This window comes from Corvus kubaryi, unplaced genomic scaffold, assembly GCF_017639235.1.
Source record: "Corvus kubaryi isolate FWS band 111438036 unplaced genomic scaffold, C.kubaryi_AGA036_p1.0 37264, whole genome shotgun sequence".
In the NCBI taxonomy this organism is placed as follows: domain Eukaryota; kingdom Metazoa; phylum Chordata; class Aves; order Passeriformes; family Corvidae; genus Corvus; species Corvus kubaryi.
This window is the reverse complement of record NW_024581079.1, coordinates 2,116,875-2,133,693: the sequence shown is the minus strand read 5'-3', so window position 1 is coordinate 2,133,693 and position 16,819 is coordinate 2,116,875. Positions and strand designations below refer to the sequence as shown.

The 16,819-nt window shown below is 46.0% G+C and overlaps 1 protein-coding gene across 2 annotated transcripts in view; it reads left to right on the top strand.

The window, feature by feature from the left end:
• The first annotated feature begins 69 nt into the window (after positions 1-69).
• Positions 70-16,819, top strand: part of RYK (receptor like tyrosine kinase) — a 55,526-nt gene continuing 38,776 nt past the window's right edge. For both annotated transcript variants that reach the window (XM_042024669.1, XM_042024668.1), the window contains exon 1: positions 70-230. The gene's annotated coding sequence lies outside the window, so the exon portion shown is untranslated. The remainder of the gene's footprint in view (positions 231-16,819) is intronic.

Genomic DNA, 16,819 nt, shown 5'->3' with positions numbered 1-16,819 from the left:
ATCTACTGTCGCGCCCGGCTTCCGTCCTCGGTGTGCTGCGGCTCCCCTCCCTTTCCCGCCCCCCCTCCGCCTCCTGCCGCCGCCGCCGCCGCTGCTGCTGCTGCTGCTGCTGCCCGCCGGCGCCCAGGGGCAGCCCGGCCTCGGGCCGCACGCTCCGGACTGGCCCCCCAGCGGCCCCGGGCCCAGCCTCAGCATCTACCTGAGCGAGGAGGAGGTGCGGCAGCTGATCGGTGAGTGCGGCCGGGGGCGACACGGGGCCCGGGGGCAGTGCGGGGCTGAGGTGGTGGGGCTGGGGTGGGGGGAGTTCGGCCGCTCAGGAGGGGCTGAGGGGACTTCCGCGGGCCGGGGTGGAGGTTTGGGGGGCTGGAAAAGGATGGGGGGCTGTGGGACTGGGCTGGGAATGGTGGGCGTCAGCGGGACTAGAGGTGGCTGTGGGGTCCAGGAGGTGCTTGGGGGTGTCTGTAGGAATGTTGGGAGGGAAGCAGATCTGGGGATGCAGGAGAGGATGGAGAGGGTTGTGAGTGGGGATGAAGGATCTCCAGCTCATGAGAGGATGGGGGTCTGTGGGACTGGAATGGGAATGGGTGAATCCAGAGATCTGTGTGGGTTCTGTGGGAGTGGCTGTGAGTGGGGATGAAGGATCTGGGCTCAGGAGTATGGGGGGCTGAGGCACTGGAGTGGGGATGGTGGATGTCAGCAGGACCAGGGGTTTGCTGTGGGGACTGGGGATGTCTGTGGGACTCCTGCAAGGGGCGCAGATTTGGGGGTGCAGAGGAGGATGGAAAGGGTCGTGAGTGGGGACGAATCCCCTCCTGGAGCTCAGGAGGGGATGGAGAGCTATGGGACTGGGGTGGGGATGGGTGATATCAGGGATCTGTGGGTTTTGTAGGACTGGGGTCACGGTGAGAATGGACGAGTCAAAGGGGTCTCTGTGCTGCCTTGTGTGTGTGTGGTTGGGGGAAGAAAAGGGCACAGGGCTTCACCCTTATGGTGAGGGACTCCCCAGGTTGGAGGGACCAGGGGTGGTGTCCTGTGGGAGCAGGGTAAGCCCTGGAAGAGGTGAGCTCAGGCCCGTGATTTAATTAGCCAGGCGAGCAAAATGCAGAGGGCAGAGAGGAGACCTGGCAATAATTGGGTGTGTGTGTGAAAGGAATCTTAATTTCTAGGCAGGCTGACAATTGCTGCGCAAGGACTTGGAGGCAGTTCCTGAAGTCCCCCATCTGGCCTGCTGTGGAAGGCTTTCACAGGAGCTCTGTGCTTGGAGAGTCTGACTTAAACAAAGATTTGTTTTCTGTAGGCTTTGGCTTGCATAGCCTCTTGTTTAGAGTTGGTGGCTGGAGTCTCAAAACAAATCTGTTGGTGTCCCCGGTGATTTGTTTTTCCCAAGTGCCCTGTATCTCTGCAAGCTGGAGAACTGGCAGTGCAAGACTTTATTTACGTCAAATGGACAAAATAAAAATATCTCCAGTTAATTTGCACTCTGTGAGCACACAGCTGACCCAAGTCAGGGGATCTGGGAACTGAAGGACACTGTAAACATTTTTCCCTCATGGTTTACCCTGGTGATCAGTGTTCTGCTGTTGTCATTTGTACGTGGCACGTGCTTGCTGCCAGATTCTCTGGTACAGATGGAGGGTGAAAATGTCTGGCTTGCTGGTGAGCTGGGATTCTAAATAAGTAGTTAATCTTGGGAGTACTGAGTGGTAAGGTTTGCACTCTGCCTGGTCTAGTGCCTGAAATCTCTGCTAGTTGGATTTGTTCAGGCTTCTCTGGCCCACTGGCATAATTATTCATCATGAAGTAGCAACTGAGGAGGCAAGATGTGCTGTTACTATTTTTTAAGTGAAATTCCTTCCTGTAGCCTCCCTTACGGGTGTCTATTACTACATGGCTGAAGGCACTTAGTACTCAGCTGTCTGTAGCTGGTTTATATCACTTTAAATATCTGACATGAATAATCTGTTCTGCCTCTGTGACCCCAGAGACTTGGATAAATTGAAATCTAATGTGGAGGTAAACTGGGGCTTCCTTCAGTTAGTGGGCTTCAGATCACTGGAAATCTGTTGCAAACTAAACCTCCAGGATCTAAATTGTGTTGTTGGCATGAGCAGATTTAATTTTAGGGGTATCCTCTACACACGCTCTCTGTTGTAGGCGAGGTGTAGTCTAAGGAGGCATTTAGACACGGGCCAATTTACCAATAACTTCATGTATTCCCCTGGCAGAAGAAAATCCAGAGGGACAGACAGTTTTGTTCCAGGTCTCCATGATTCTGAAAACAAGCCCAGCTGTTTCATATGTTCCATTTTGTAGTGTCTGATTGGGGTTTATATACAATCAAGTTCATGGTTTAAAGCCATGTACTGATGTGTGAACTTGCAAAGAGCAGAGAGGGGGTTCAGCTTCTGGAACTTCTCTGAGAAAAGCTGTGGTTCAGCGGATGCTGGGATAGTCAGTCACGGGGGATAGGAAAATGAGGTTGCTTGTGAAGTGTTAAGTTCAGTGAAGCTGCTGATAGAAACTGGATTCTTTCCCCTTTTGTCTCTAAACAAACTCTGGTCTCTCCTACTGTCTTGCTGTGGCTGAACAGAAATTCTCAGACTTTCTGAACTGCTCATAAACCCAATCTTACATGGAGTTACTACAATTACTACAGCCTGTGCTGTTTTCATGCTTCTAAATATCACCTCTATACATCTTTAGGTAACAAATTTGATTAGGAATAAATGTAAGCACGCATGTGGCTGCTGAATCAGTCACAGACAGCGATGCAGAGCTGGAGCATCCCCAGGGTCTGGTGGAAGCTTCTGTGGGGCTGTATCCCCGTGCTGTCTCTCCAGCAGCCAGGCTGATACGGTTCAGTGGAGTGTCTGATGCTGCTGCTTTACCCAAACCCGGCGTTCGGTGTCTTGCAAAACCATGGGCTGTGTTTTAATCGGGTTGTGGCTCTTGTAAGAGAAACTTCTTGCAGATTATTTGTGGCTGCTGTTCTTTGTGGCATGGAGGAAGGACAGATACGGTGATTTATAGTGAAAGCTGCCCGCTGCTTTTCCTGTATGCTCACAGCAGATTTCCACTGTCGGGCTGTGGGATTCTGACCATGTGTCTGCCTTAGGAGGAATTGTTTTGAAGTCTTCAGGACTTTATGTAGAAGAAAACTAGAGGAAACTGGCTGGTCTTGTTGTGTGAGGTGGATTTCTATTTCGAAACGCTGCAGAGTTCTCAGGGTCTAAAAGCAGGACTTGCTATATGGCAGGCAGATGGTGTCTCTGTCAGAAATATCTCTTGCCATTCCCATGGAAAATATTCCCAGCCATCCAGACTGCAAGCCTTTGGGAAAAATAATCTGTGGTTTTCACATAATTGAATATGTCAGATTCCACTTGCACCAGGCAGGATTTGGAGATAGAGGGGATGGAGGTAGGAGGGAGTTGGTTGAGGGGATTTGGCTGAGATGACTCCAGCAATGGCAGCAGGAGCCAGAGGTGTCAGGATGAGAACAGTGATGAGGTACAGGGTGAGGGAGAGCTGGGAAGGAGGAAGGGAAGTGCTGCTTTTTGGGGAGAGACATCCAGAGCACCACAACCAGTTTAGGGGTGTCTGTGAACTCTCTTGGCGCCATCATCCGTAGCTTTTTGGAGCTGGTTCATATGGAGAATCTTTTTTGGGCCTGTGCTTAGACCTGAAGAAAGTTTTGTTAGTCTTACGCAGGTAAGATAACTTAGGTGTGATAACACCACCTGATCCTAGCCCTTTTTCCAGTGGTGCTGAACACACAGGTGGTGTGAAGTTAGTGATGAGTTACTCAGTAGGAGGCCTCTACTTGATTTAGTGACTGTCATTCCAGTTTTCCAGTGAAATCAAGATGTGCTGTTTGCCTCATGTTGAAATGCTCCATTGTTCTGCTTTTTACAGGATCCTGGGATGTGAAGGCTGGTATATCCCTGTTTTGCAGGTAGCAATCTAAGGTTTAGAGAATAAGGTAGACAATATTCATTATTATTAGATAGGTCACTCTAATAATTAAGGATTGGGTCTAGTCTGTTTCAATACACAGTGTTATTTGGCACTTTGTGCATTCGTGGTGTATCTCTTAGACCTTGATTGTGAGTTCCCAGCAGTTCTGAGCTCAGCCTCACAGGACACTTCAGGATCTACCCTCTGATTCTGAGGACCAGAATCAATAGCTGCATGTGAAAACTTGGCTTAAGCAGTTCTCCTGGCATTGCAGGCTGTTCTTTTGCAGCATTCATGGCAGCAACAAGGTGCTTAAGCAGCGAGGACAATCCTTTCTGTCCGTGCAGGGGTTTTTTTGGAGACTACATGCCTTTCAGCTGTAAAATTGGTCTTGTGGATAGCCCTCCTATCACATGGCTCTGGGTCTTTTTAGAGGTCTGGTCTGAATGGTAACTGAGACTTGAGTCCCATGGGGGGGAAATACCACCACAGCTAGGGGCTATCATAGTGCATGTGTATGGGGGGCTAAATTAGAATTGCAGGGGAATTTTAAAGTCAGAAGTCCTACAGTGTTTACATCGAGTTTCCAAATTTAGTGTTCTCTGGCCTGGTTTCTTCTGAGTAATCACTGAATGCTGTGTGTTGTTAGTTTTATATTAGCACTCACTTAATTACAGAGTTAAATTAATTTCACTTATGTGACTTTTACTTATGTGTTCTAGGATTTCATTAAAAGCCAGTGTGCAGTTTACTAAAATGAGTTGCCTGGCTGGAAGATGCAACATTGATGCAAAATCTATTACAGCAGAGGATTGTTTGTTTGGTTTTTAAATTGTGCTGCTGACTCACAGAGTGGTTGAGGTTGGCAGGGACCTCCGGAGGTCATCTGGTCCCACCTCCTGCTCAAGCTGGGCCACCCAGAGCTGGTTGTTCAGCACCACATTCAGGAGCTTTCGAACCTCTCAGAGGATGGAGACTTCTGTGGGCAGCCTGTGCCAGTGCTCAGTCACCCTCACTGTGTGAGTTTTTCTTGATGTTCAGGCAGACCCTCTGATGTTCAGGCAGACCCTCCTGTGTTTCATTTTGTGCCCCTTGCCTTGGATCTTGTCACTGAGCACCGATGGGAAGAACCTGCTTCCATCCTCTCTGCACATGTCTTTGATGAGATCCCCCTAAGCCAGCTCTTCTCCAGGCTGAACAGCTCCAGCTTTTCAGTGTCTTCTCATGGTAGAGGTGTTGCAAGTCCCTTTAATCCTCTTTGTGGTCCTTCACTGAATTCTCTCCTGTAGCTCCATGGCTCTTCTCTTGGGGAGCCTGGTGCTCCGAGTGTGGCTTCACCAGGGCTGAGCAGAGTCCTGGGAAATTACAGGCCAAATGCAATTTTGTATGTTAGAAATGGAGTCTAAACATCATCTTATTGCAGCAGATGATCTTAATTGTCTTCATTTTATACTGTGAAACAGCTTTGTTGATGTCACTGTTTTTAGGAGTTGGCCACAAGAGTTCACATCAAAAGCGCTTTATGGTACTTGCACTGAGTCTATAGTGACTGGAAATCCTCTTGTTCCTTCGTTGCCTGGTTATTATGAAAGGGAGCTGAAAGCATGTATTCTTTGTGATTCTTGAAAGGCTTCAGGGCCTTGTTAAAATCCCACTCAGCCTGTGTTGGACAGCATCACAGTCTGGAGTACCACCAGCCAGCCAGTGCTGTGCTCTGAGTGAGGGTTGTTAGCAGCACCCAAGATCATTCTCCATGGGAGTTGGGGAACTCACAGATACTGGAAAAAATGCAGCAAAGAGCCTCTAAGGTTGCAGGAGGATGGAGGAGTCGTCCCCCAAGGAGCAGACATTTGAGTACCCCAAGGTGTGGAAGCACATGTCTGTGTGGTACGTGACTTACAGTTCAAGATCAGGTTCTGTTATATACGTGTTCTGAAATTTTCATTTCGTAGCTTTTAAGTGCTTGGCTCTGAAGAACAGAAGCTTTTTTCTATGCTGTATTTTTGCTGTGGTCCACATGCCCGTCTTTGCAGGAGTACAAAATCCCACTTCGTGGCACCAGTAGAAAGGGAAGATTTACATAGGTGCACACGTGGATGGAAAGCCTACTTCTAATCCTGACAGACGCTATGCACTGAAACAAAACTGATCTGCTGGAAATGTTCTGCTATATCCAGTGAAGTGCAAGTGCTGGTTTTAGGATAATGATTCTGTTACCTCACTCTGCAAAGCCCTTTAACCTGCTGACAGTCCGTGATGGGTGCGCAGTAGCCGGTGGGTTTGGGGTTGCGGGCGGGTGTTATCCAGCCTGCTCTGAAGCAGTGGGGCTGGGGACAGGCAGATGTTCAAGGCTGTGTGCAGCAGCAGCAGGTCGTGACAAGTTCCTGCGTTGTGGTGTCGAGCAGCCTGTGTTCGTTCTGGAGCCTCCCATTGTGCCTGGCTGTCTGTCTGTCTGTCTGTCTGATTTACCTGTGTTCATTCTGGAGCCTCCCATTGTGCCTGTCTGTCTGTCGGACTGACCAAGTGCCATGCTTCACATCCATATTGAGGCTTTAAGAACAAGCTGCAGTTGGGGGTCATCTGGCCCTTTCCATTCTGTTACCTCCCCTTTAGCTTGCAAAGTTAAGTAACAGTGGACCGCCATTTCTTTGGATATGTGCAAAATCGTATAATCCACTGCAGTATTGGTAATGCTTGCAAACCTGCAGAAGAATAAACTTCTAGAAGCTTGAAATAGCCAGCAGAAGGCCTTCCTCCTAGAGAAGGGAGCCTCTGGCCTGGATTAGGATTGCTTTGAAACCATATTCTGTGATGCCACTAAGGCGGAAGTCTGTGAAATAAACTTCAGTCCTTGTGTGTGTTGATCTGCTCAGCATTGCTGAGGTGGGTGGTTGATATCTGAATCCTGCTTTAGCACATCAGCTGATGTGTTGGGATTTAAACTGCTGGGGGTTCTGTCCGAATCCTGCCTGGAGAAGGCTCTTTCCTTCTGCAAACTGGTGTTCAGGCGGGACTGTACGGGCAGAGCGCGGCTGGGCTGCCTTGTGCAGCTCTGTCTGTGCTCAGGCCTGGGAGGAAACAGCCATTTCAGCTCCCCAGAGGCCAAGGTCTGTCTAGTGATAAATGTTTGTGGCTCTTGTAACATTTGTGTGTCAGGGACTTGGAAGAAACCTGACCTCGGAGACTGAAGCTGTCCTGATGGTGGTGGGGGGAAAAATTCCCAAGGCTGCATTCCTCATTGCTGTGGCTTTACACCTGCATTCTGTTTGGCAGCATCCTATTTATCCCTGTTGATTGTTTGGCCTCTTGGAATACATGCTCTCTTTCTCCCTCCAGTGCACTGACAGAATGGGAACAAGAGAGAGGAAATGGAGGCACAGCTCCCTGTGTGCATGCGAAAAGCCAGCAAGAAGGGCTCAGGATACTGGGAGGAAGGCAGGGACCGAAACTGTCCCTAAACACCACCTGCTCAGAGGGAAATACAAGAGATAGGGATCGTGTTCACAGGCATGAAAAATCCCAGGGTGGTGTTTTCCTGAGAGTGGGAGCTGTGGAGGCAGCTGTACTGTACACTCTGGGTATTTTAAAGGATGAAGCCTCGTGTTTTTCTCCTCCCCTTCTGCTATTCAGAGTTGTGTTTGGATACTGGAAAAGCTGAATTAATGAGACAGATTCCAAATGTGTTGATTCACGGTTGTGTGTGCTGAGCTCTAGTGAAATGGCTTGATGACTAATTCCTACCTGAAACTGTCCAGACTGGAATATCATGGAGGCTCCTACTTTCCCTGCAGTGTTTAGTCAGAGTTACTCCTCTGTACTTTAGTGTGCAGGATTGAATCATACTCGAGCTCTCAGTAGCGAGAGCAGGAGGTGCGTGCAGGCTGAAGTGCATTTAATGAGTTGTGCCTGATGAATTGAGTTCTTTTCCCTTTTTCCCCCGGAATGGCAGCAGCACCAGCAGCTCCCATGTCGGGATGAATGCTAACACACTCTGCAAACGCCTTGTGATGGCACAAAGGGCTCGATGGCAGAGGCTTCAAACGCATTATTCCTTTTCCATCGCTGCCTTTGTCCTTCTTTCAAGCGGGTAACTCACATATTTGCACTGACTGCTCCGGAGAGCTGGGAGCAGAAGCAACAGCATGAAACTAATGCGATGCTTTAGAATTTCCCTGCCACTTACTGGGTGTTGAATAGCTGTAATTAAATTAACCAGCATATTGATTTCAGCACGCTGCTTGGGAAAGAGCAGAGCAGGAACACAGGCATGGGAGCTGCTGCTTGGGAGGCTTGGAAAGCTAGAGCAGGCTGATAAACTAATGATGGTTATCCTCTCCAGTCTGTTTCGGCCTTTATGAAATTAGTTGATGGCCTTGCCGAGTAATTCCTAATTAAAGAAAAAAATATTAAGCTCTGTGGGTTTAGAGATGGCCACAAGAGTGAACAGACCTGGCTTAGTCTGTTTAGAGCTTGGTTTTGTGTTAAACAATCTGTGTCACTCTGATGAAAGTGTTCAAAACATCTCAAAAGATGTGGACAGTCCATTATCCCTTCAGCAGTCCTGTTGGACACAGAACCAGGAGTATGGGCTTCAAGGCTGAGAGGCCTGAAGCACTGAGGGAGGGGGTGTATCAGTTCTTCCTAATTAATGTTAAATTTATCTGTACTCTGTTGGGTACTCATTACTGGAATAGCCATGGCACTGGCAAGGGACACTGTTCTGGAGGTGACTTAGGGTCTTGCCTACAGGGATGACTAAATCAACGTGTGGGTGCATTAGTATAACTAAATGAAATAAAAATAAAATGGCACAACTTCTGTGGGTAGGTGACACTGAACCACCACAAACACACGTTATTCACGAGCCCAAATGACATCTGGCATACCGTGGTGGTGGTGTTTTAGCTGGGAAGATGACAGCAGCTCCCTTCCAAAGCTTTGGGGCACTACTGAGCACTTGATCAGAGGTTGTTTTATTTTGAGGGCTGTGCTCTTGGCAACTGCAGTTCATGAGGAGTGAACCTTTAGGTTTTCTATTCTCAGTGTTAGCTTTCATTCTAATTCAAAAGGAGCATCAAACTTCTTATTACAGTAATGATGAGATTTGCCATAGCTGCTAAGTTAAATTTTTATTTCATAAGTACACTTAAAAATAAAGTTATTCTATATTTTTCCCTAAAGTTAGATTTATTCTTTTGTATTATAGAGTTTCCTTTCAGTTGCTTCCAACCCTGTACTTTGCCATTCCTATTCCCACTTGTCCCATTTCCCCATGCCCTCTGTGTAGGTCGTTGCCACTAATTTTCCTCTGCCTTCAAGTATCCATTTTGTACATGTCTGCTGCATTTTTCCTTTGGAATCAGCGCTTCAGGTAACTCATATGCACCATCCTACCCATTAAAGCAACGTGGCTGCTGGTTTTGGTGAGAGTTTACTAGTTTCTCTTTTTTTCCTTGAAATGGCCAAATTTCATTTAGAAAGGTGTTCTCAGGAGCAGAGTTCACTTGCATTTTGCTCTGAGGTGAGATATACGGTTTTGGTTTGGGTTTTTCCCCCCCAGTAAGAAGTGTCATTTAACTATTTCTGCAGGCTCTTTATATCCTACTTAGCAGAAAAGTGGAGATTTTTTTTCTGTAGGTGAAGGAGAGAAAAACATGGTTGAAATGTAATTGTTGTTGTTGTTCAGAGACAAAGGGTAAGCAGGTGGGTCCTAGGAACAATAAATATCTTCTATTTAGTATGGATCGAGTTAAATATTGATTGTTTTTCAGCAGCTGGCATCTCCTAGGGGAGCATCTTCCTGTGGAAGTGAAGAAGTCCTCCCTCTGACTTTCCAAAAGGCCTTTCAGTGGAAAAAATCCCATTTGCCTGGGGTGTTGAACTTGCAAATGGTATTTAACAGCTTCAGTGAGGTGAATTGGGGGTGAACTGCCTGTGAAGATTCACAAGGACTTAATGAGAGCTCGTAGCTAAGAGTTTTTCTCCTGTTTGCTGGATGTTGGGAGACTTCCTGCTAAGATTTCCTGCCGGGGAGTCTTGGTTGGTTTTCAAGGGTGCATTAATTGCCTTAAAGATATGTTGAGTATTTCCTCAAATGGAATGCCTTGCGCGTTGTATTCCCTCTCCAGCTCATGAGAAGTTAACTCTGCACAGGTAACAAAATAACCACAGCCCATGTTCCCTCTGCTGCTGCTCCTTGGAGCTGGGTGAGCTTGCAGAGCTGTGAGTACTGCTGGCTTTGTGCTGCTGCTTTGTCTTTCGGCTTGACACTGATCACCATCCTTTGACACTCCCTGGTGCCTGTGTTAGGAGACTGAAAAGCTGCTTCTTCATCATCTCCACGTTGCTGAAGGTTTAACTTGGTTTTGCCCTGTTTGATTTTTCATCAGTTGTCTTTTCCACAGACTCCCAATCTTTAAGGTGTTTAAAAACAAGTATTTCAGCCCAAAATCCTGACCAGCAACTCAACTGGCAGACTGTGGCTTTGTGGAAAGCTTAAGTAAAAATGCAAATGGAAGACTGTGGTCAGTTACTTGTTTTATTAAAGCAAAGTTCACTTTGTTGTTGTATGTACTGGATATGTACAAATAGGATGTAAGAAGGTTTTTATGTGCCTGTATTTTCAGATGCTTAGTATTGCATCCCAAATAGTTTGCTATTTTCTGAACTAAATTGATCCATGTGGATCAGCTTGCATCTTTTTTCTTGTATCTTTGAACTCCCAGCTGTAGTTTCAGCCCTGGGCAAGCTGATTGTTGAATTAAGTGCATTGAAACTAATAAGGCTTGCTCTGGGAACGTGTTCTTTCTACCCTGTAAAGAGAAGAAGTTTCAGTAGTCAAGAGCTGATTTTTAATCCTTCAGTCACGTTTCCTTGTGTTTGGGCTGTATTTTTCAGTGGACATTTGCAGAACCTGCTGCAAAAAAAAGCAAAGTTTAGCATTTAAAGTCAGTGTTTCAGACTTAGGGTGCACTTTAAATGAAAGGAAAATGGAAGTAAAAAGAAGCTGTCTTTCTTCAGCAAGGTAAATTGTCCAGTGGCAGGAGAATCCAGTGTGTTTATGGAGTGGGATGAGCAGGCTTGGGAGGGGGGTGGCGTTGGAGGGGTGTTGAACCTTGAGGTTTGTACTCTCTCATGTGAGTGTTCATCCTGGAGTGGAAACTTCTGGTCTGGCCAGAGGACTAACCCAGATGAGCTGCTCAGGAGCAGAGGCCTCATTCTCTGGAGTACGTAATAGAACAAATAAAATATTTATTTAAGGATCATAATTCACTGAACTGGGTAAATCTTCCCTATTAATTGGTTTCAGTGGCTGTGAGCCAGGATCAGGAGTGGCTCTGCTCTGGGAGGGCTGTGGTGGTTCGATGTCACACTGCAGAGATTTCTCAGCTGCTGATGAAGAAACTCTTTTAAATTACAGACCAGAGCATTAAGAAAACAACCCCCAATTTCACTCATTTCTCTGCTGGAGAGCCACTGGACAGATAATTATGTCAGCTATTGTTACCAGACTGCTTTTAATGAAAATGCTGCTTGTTGCAGTATTCTAGCCCTAGTCTGGTAGCAAACTCTTGAATTGCACACTCATTTTTGATCTCCCCATTTAAGACAAAATCTACCCAAATTATGTTACAGAGATTTGAAGTGATTTAGTAATGAAGTGTAACCCCAGGTAAGAGACTCCTAAACACTGCTGTCATGTTTAAGAAGAACGTGTTAGTACTGGTGCATGTTGCAGGATAGATAAAAATAAAATCCAATTTTCCCATGGTGGCAGAGGCAAGCTTCTTTTGTATATTGTGCTTAAAATGAAAAAAAAAAAAAAAAAAAAAAAAAAGAGTTGAAGCTAGACCGCATTTGCACAAGGGCGTTTGAAAAGAAGTGTTTTGTTAGGCTGCTAGACTGACATGATTCAATTTTGTCATGAACACAAGGGCTGCCCAGCATCCTTGGCATCTGGGAATGAAAGTTGGCCTCTCCCCTTCCTTTCTGAGCTTCTTCAGATGTTTTGTTATGTTAAACAGTGCAAAGAATGACAGACTTTCTCTGTGCTGCTGCTTAAATTTACCTTTTTGTTTGCCTTCAACTTTAATTTATTCTTTCAACTCTGTGCCCAAGGTACAAAGATGGGGAAGTTAATAATGAGATTTAGAGGTTGCCTGGGTAAAAGGGTGGTGGTTTTGCCTTGAAATCCAGGCAGAGCATTGCTCTGAACTGATTTCATGTGTGTTGGTGTAGGTTAGTCAAGTCCAAGTAAGGAGAAACCAGATCCTTCCGTGCTGTGCGTTGTCTGCATATGGACTTGTTTAGGGAGCTTTGCCAAAGCAAAGCTGCAGCCCAGCTTTTCAAACTGGTCAGCATCGATCACCAATATTCTGCTTAAACCAACAGAAGCCTTTTGGAAAAGCTGCTTTTTCTCCTCTGCATTTTTTGATATTTCTTTGTAAGATTCTCCACCCCTTTCTTTATGTTTTGCCATTTTGTGTAGAAAATGATTGAGGAGCTGCCCATTTCCTGTAGCTGTTTGTATTGCATCTGTGTTTTCCTCCTAGAGCCACCTGTTTTCTCCTTTTATTATTCCATTTAGGACACAAGACATTAAATCCATCTTGGATTTGCCCTACTTAGTGCAAAGGAAGAATTGAGCACCTTCAGAGGAACCCAGCATCTTGCAGAATGACGTTTTCCCTCCCCTCACCCACCACGAGGTTTAGGTTTAGTAGTGTACTGAGCATTCTTGAAATCTGAAGCAACTGAGAAACTAGAACTTATTTCTCTTTTCCACTGCAACCTGCTGCCTCAGCTGCTGCATCTTATGCTGCTGCTGATTTTGAAAGAGATTTACATTAAAAAAGTGAAAATTTGAGGTCGCTGCTTTAGGCTGTGTATTGACAGTGACCTGCTTCACTTGATGCCATTTTTCTAAGCTACCTACACCCAAAGAATGCTTTAGAAAAACCTTACCGTATCCAAATGAATTCACAGGACTGTTTCAGTATGAGCTCCATCTAAGTGCTGCTGCAGTCTCACCCTCCATGTGGGATACTCCTGGGCATCCTCAGTAATCCAGGGAGTTAAACTCACTGAGGAGTGTTCCCCCACTTGTTTCCTCTCCCTGCGTAGTGCCAGCTTGACTTCTTGCACTTGGCTTGCTGAAGGCTTGAATAAGGAACGTTGCCAGGCATGTGTGAGTGTGCAAGTCCGAAGGAAAAGGGGGAAATGCAGAATTGAAGCAATTCTGAGTTAAACTCCAGCTGTCATGGTGAGACTTGGATCCCACACCCCATCAGTGAAGCACGGCTCTGGCTCTCATTGCTGTTCTCTGCAGTGCCCTGTGTGATTCCTGATGTGTCTGTACCTTCCCAGTGCCTTCCCTTGCAGCTGGAATGTGGTGCAGCTCCTGGCATCGCCGGGATCGGGATTGGCACTGGGCAGCAGAACACACCTGCCTGCCTGCAGCACAGGCCGGGGCTTTTTCTCACTGGCAGGTTCAGCTGCAAATTTTTGTGTGTTTTGCTGGCCTGATTGAGATAAATTATACAGAGAGAGTGCTTGGGGAATTCAGGATTGAGTTGGGGAGTCAGTGAGGGGATGAAAAATTAGGAATGGAAGGGTGGTCTGGAAGCAGATCTGTCCTGTGGTGGATTGGAGATGGGGAGATGGGAGCTTGCTTGTCTGGGGAGGACCCTGGTTCTTAGCTGTGCATGGGAAGTAGAATTTTGTCTGTAGTTCAGTGTGGAAAGATGTGCTAGAGGAAATGTTTTAATTGCTGATAAGCTTAAAAGGGGAAATTACTGTACAGTATTGAAACACTGACTATTTCCCAAGGGCGTATCTATTGGTTTCCAGGCTTGGAGAAAGCATTGACCCAGATTGCTAGGAGAAGAAATACCTAGTGAGAAGCAATTGGAAGATACTGCCTGTGAGTTTAATCACAGAATCATGCAAAGGTTTGGGTTGGAAGGGACCTTAAAGCCCATCCCATTCCATCCCCTGCCAGGGGTGGACACGTCCCACTAGCCCAGGGTGCTCCAAGCCTCATCCAACCTGGCCTTGGGACTTCCAGGGATGGAGCAGCCACAGCTTCTCTGGGCACCCTGTGCCAGGGCCTCACCTCCCTGGCACAGAGAATTTCTTCCCAGTATCCCATCTAAGCCTGCTCTCTGGCAGTGTGAAGCCGTTCCCCCTTGGCCTGGCACTCCAGCCTCTTATCAAAAGTCCCACTCCATCCTTCTTGCAGAACTTCCTAAAGTTTGTGATCCACAAACACTGGAAGCACAGAGGATCTTCCGGTAAAGGGTCACTGCATCCTCAGGTGTTAATCCTTCCCTAGACACTTTCTTTAGCTCCCTGATGGCAACAGGACGCTGAGCCAGACAATCTTGTGCCTTCTTTAGAAATTCAGAGCTGTAGGACAAAACCTCTGAAATTATTTTTCTGTGCCAGTCTTGAAGCATAATATTTTGAAGCAATACAGCACAACATTGATTCTCGTGCAGCTCTTACATTTTGCATGTGAAATTCATATAATTAGTGTCTCCTGTTAGAGTGAAGCTTTTTCTGGCAGTACAGGCACAAAGCATCAGTGTCCTATAGAATGAAACTATTCAGTGTTGTACCACCACTAAAGCTTAGAGGTTTGATTGATCTTCTGTAGGGTAATTTGGTTTTGTACACCTTTAGATGATATTGCCCATCAAGATACTTCTGACAGCTTCAGTTAGGATTGCATTTTGTATTACTTTTATGAAGCTGGGTTTTTGCAACAGGCAGTTTTATTGCCATGTGCCCATTTGATTACAATGACCTGTTTCTCTACAAAGTTTTTATTAAATCAAGGATTATCATCCTGAAATTCTGAAATGTTTTTGTGAACCTCTGGTTGCTGGGACCGTTTATCAACAAGAGAAGGTTTTCTTTATTCCGGAGGCAGCTTCCTTGTTCCAATTTCATTATTTCACATTGCTAATCCTTTTGTTTTCCTGATTTTAAAAACAATTTGTACTTAATGGGGCTCATTTGAATGAAGGTTATGCCTTTAAACCTTCTCATCTTGATTGGATCTAATGCCAAGTGTCTGATAGTTATGAGCTCTTCTTCACACTCCTATGTTTTCTAACTCTTGAGTTGAGTTCCATGTATAAACATGTAGACATGTAAAAATGATCTGGGCAGGGATTTTTGAAGTTTGCTGTTGCTTTTATGTGTTTTCAAAGTTGGGGGTTTTTTTCTGGGTCTGTGTTGGCTTCTCCCTCCTTGCTGGTTTGCTGGTGGATATGTTTTTGCATTTCCCATTTATTATTAAGTGAAAATAGGGACTATGTGTACAGGGAATATTGAGCTTCTCTTTTAGATACTGTCTCAGGCTGTTTACATTCAACACTTAGAGCAGCACCTGCATCTTTTTCTGCTCAACATCTTGTGCAAGACAATTCCTTCCTGGAATTACTCCATTATCCTGATTCCTTTCATGCATCCAATCTTTGGGGTTCTCCCCTTTGCCACCCCCACGTACCTGTGATTAAGCTGTGGGGGTTTGGTTAAGTTTTGGGACCCTTATGAGCCAGCAGGGATTAAAAGTATTTAACAGCAACAAGAATGAAGAGGAACATCTTGGCTGCATTTCTGTAGCTTGTGGAAACAAGGTGGATTAAGTCAAGTTCTGAAATAAGAGAAAATGTCACTTTGTACTGATCCATGCCTGGCTTTTGCACTAAACAGGAGGAATTATTTCTTTTGAGCTGATGCTCCCTTTCTTCAAATACAGCTTATCTACACAGTTCAGTGGTTAGCTTGGATTTATTTTTCCTTAATTTCTTAAGAAAACCCAACCTTTCATGATTTGCTGGATTCTTGAAATGACTTCAGGATGCCTTAAATGCTGTTGTCTTGAAGTCACAGCCTCTCTAATATTCTTGACTTTCAAGCCATAAAAAAAATAATTCATGGAATCACAGAATGGTTTAAGTTGGAAAAAGCTCATCCAGTTCCATCCCCTGCCATGAGCAGGGACACCTCCCACTTGCCCAGGGTGCTCCAAGCCCCATCCAACCTGGCCTTGGACACTTCCAGGGATCCAGGGGCAGCCCCAGCTTCTCTGGGCACCCTGTGCCAGGGCCTCCCCACCCTCACAGGGAAGAGTTTCTTCCTAATATTCCATCTAAATCTCTCCTGTTTCAGTTTAAAATCATTCCCCCGTGTCCTGTCACTGTCTCACTTTGAAAAATGTCTCCCTGTTTTTTAAGAGCTCTCTTTAGGTACTGGAAGGCCATGAGGAGGCATCCCAGAATCCGCTATGTTCCCGTTTGCACTGTGACTGTTTGATTTGAACTCCATTCCCTCAGTGTGGAATATTCAGCGTCTGATTTACCCCGTTGTTCTCCTGGCATGTCCAAGAGCCTTGATAGCTCTTGGAGCACTGGAGGAAGAGATGTATGAGACAAGGCCAAATGGTACTGACTGCAAATCCAGTGTGGTTTTGTCCTGGAGGATATGGAGCTGGGATTAATTTTACCCCTGCAGGGAAGCAGTGCTTACTCTACCACTAATTGCTCTTGACACCCAGGGCAAGCTGCAGGGTCCTACTCCGTGTTCAGCGTGACCTTGGATTGTGTGCTGCAAAAAATAACAGCAGCTGCAGTGTTTATAATATCAGGGTCTGTGTCTTATTTAGGGAAATGCACCTTAGTGCTCTGTAATGAATAGTATTGTGGGGCTTTCAGGTCTCTAGGTGTGTTTAAATGTTCAGAGAGCAAAGGGTAGCCACAAAATGTTACTATTGCTGGGTGTACAAATGTCACCTCTCAATCTGTACGAGGGAGAGTGACTTTCTACACGAGCAGACAGTGATAGGACAAGGGGG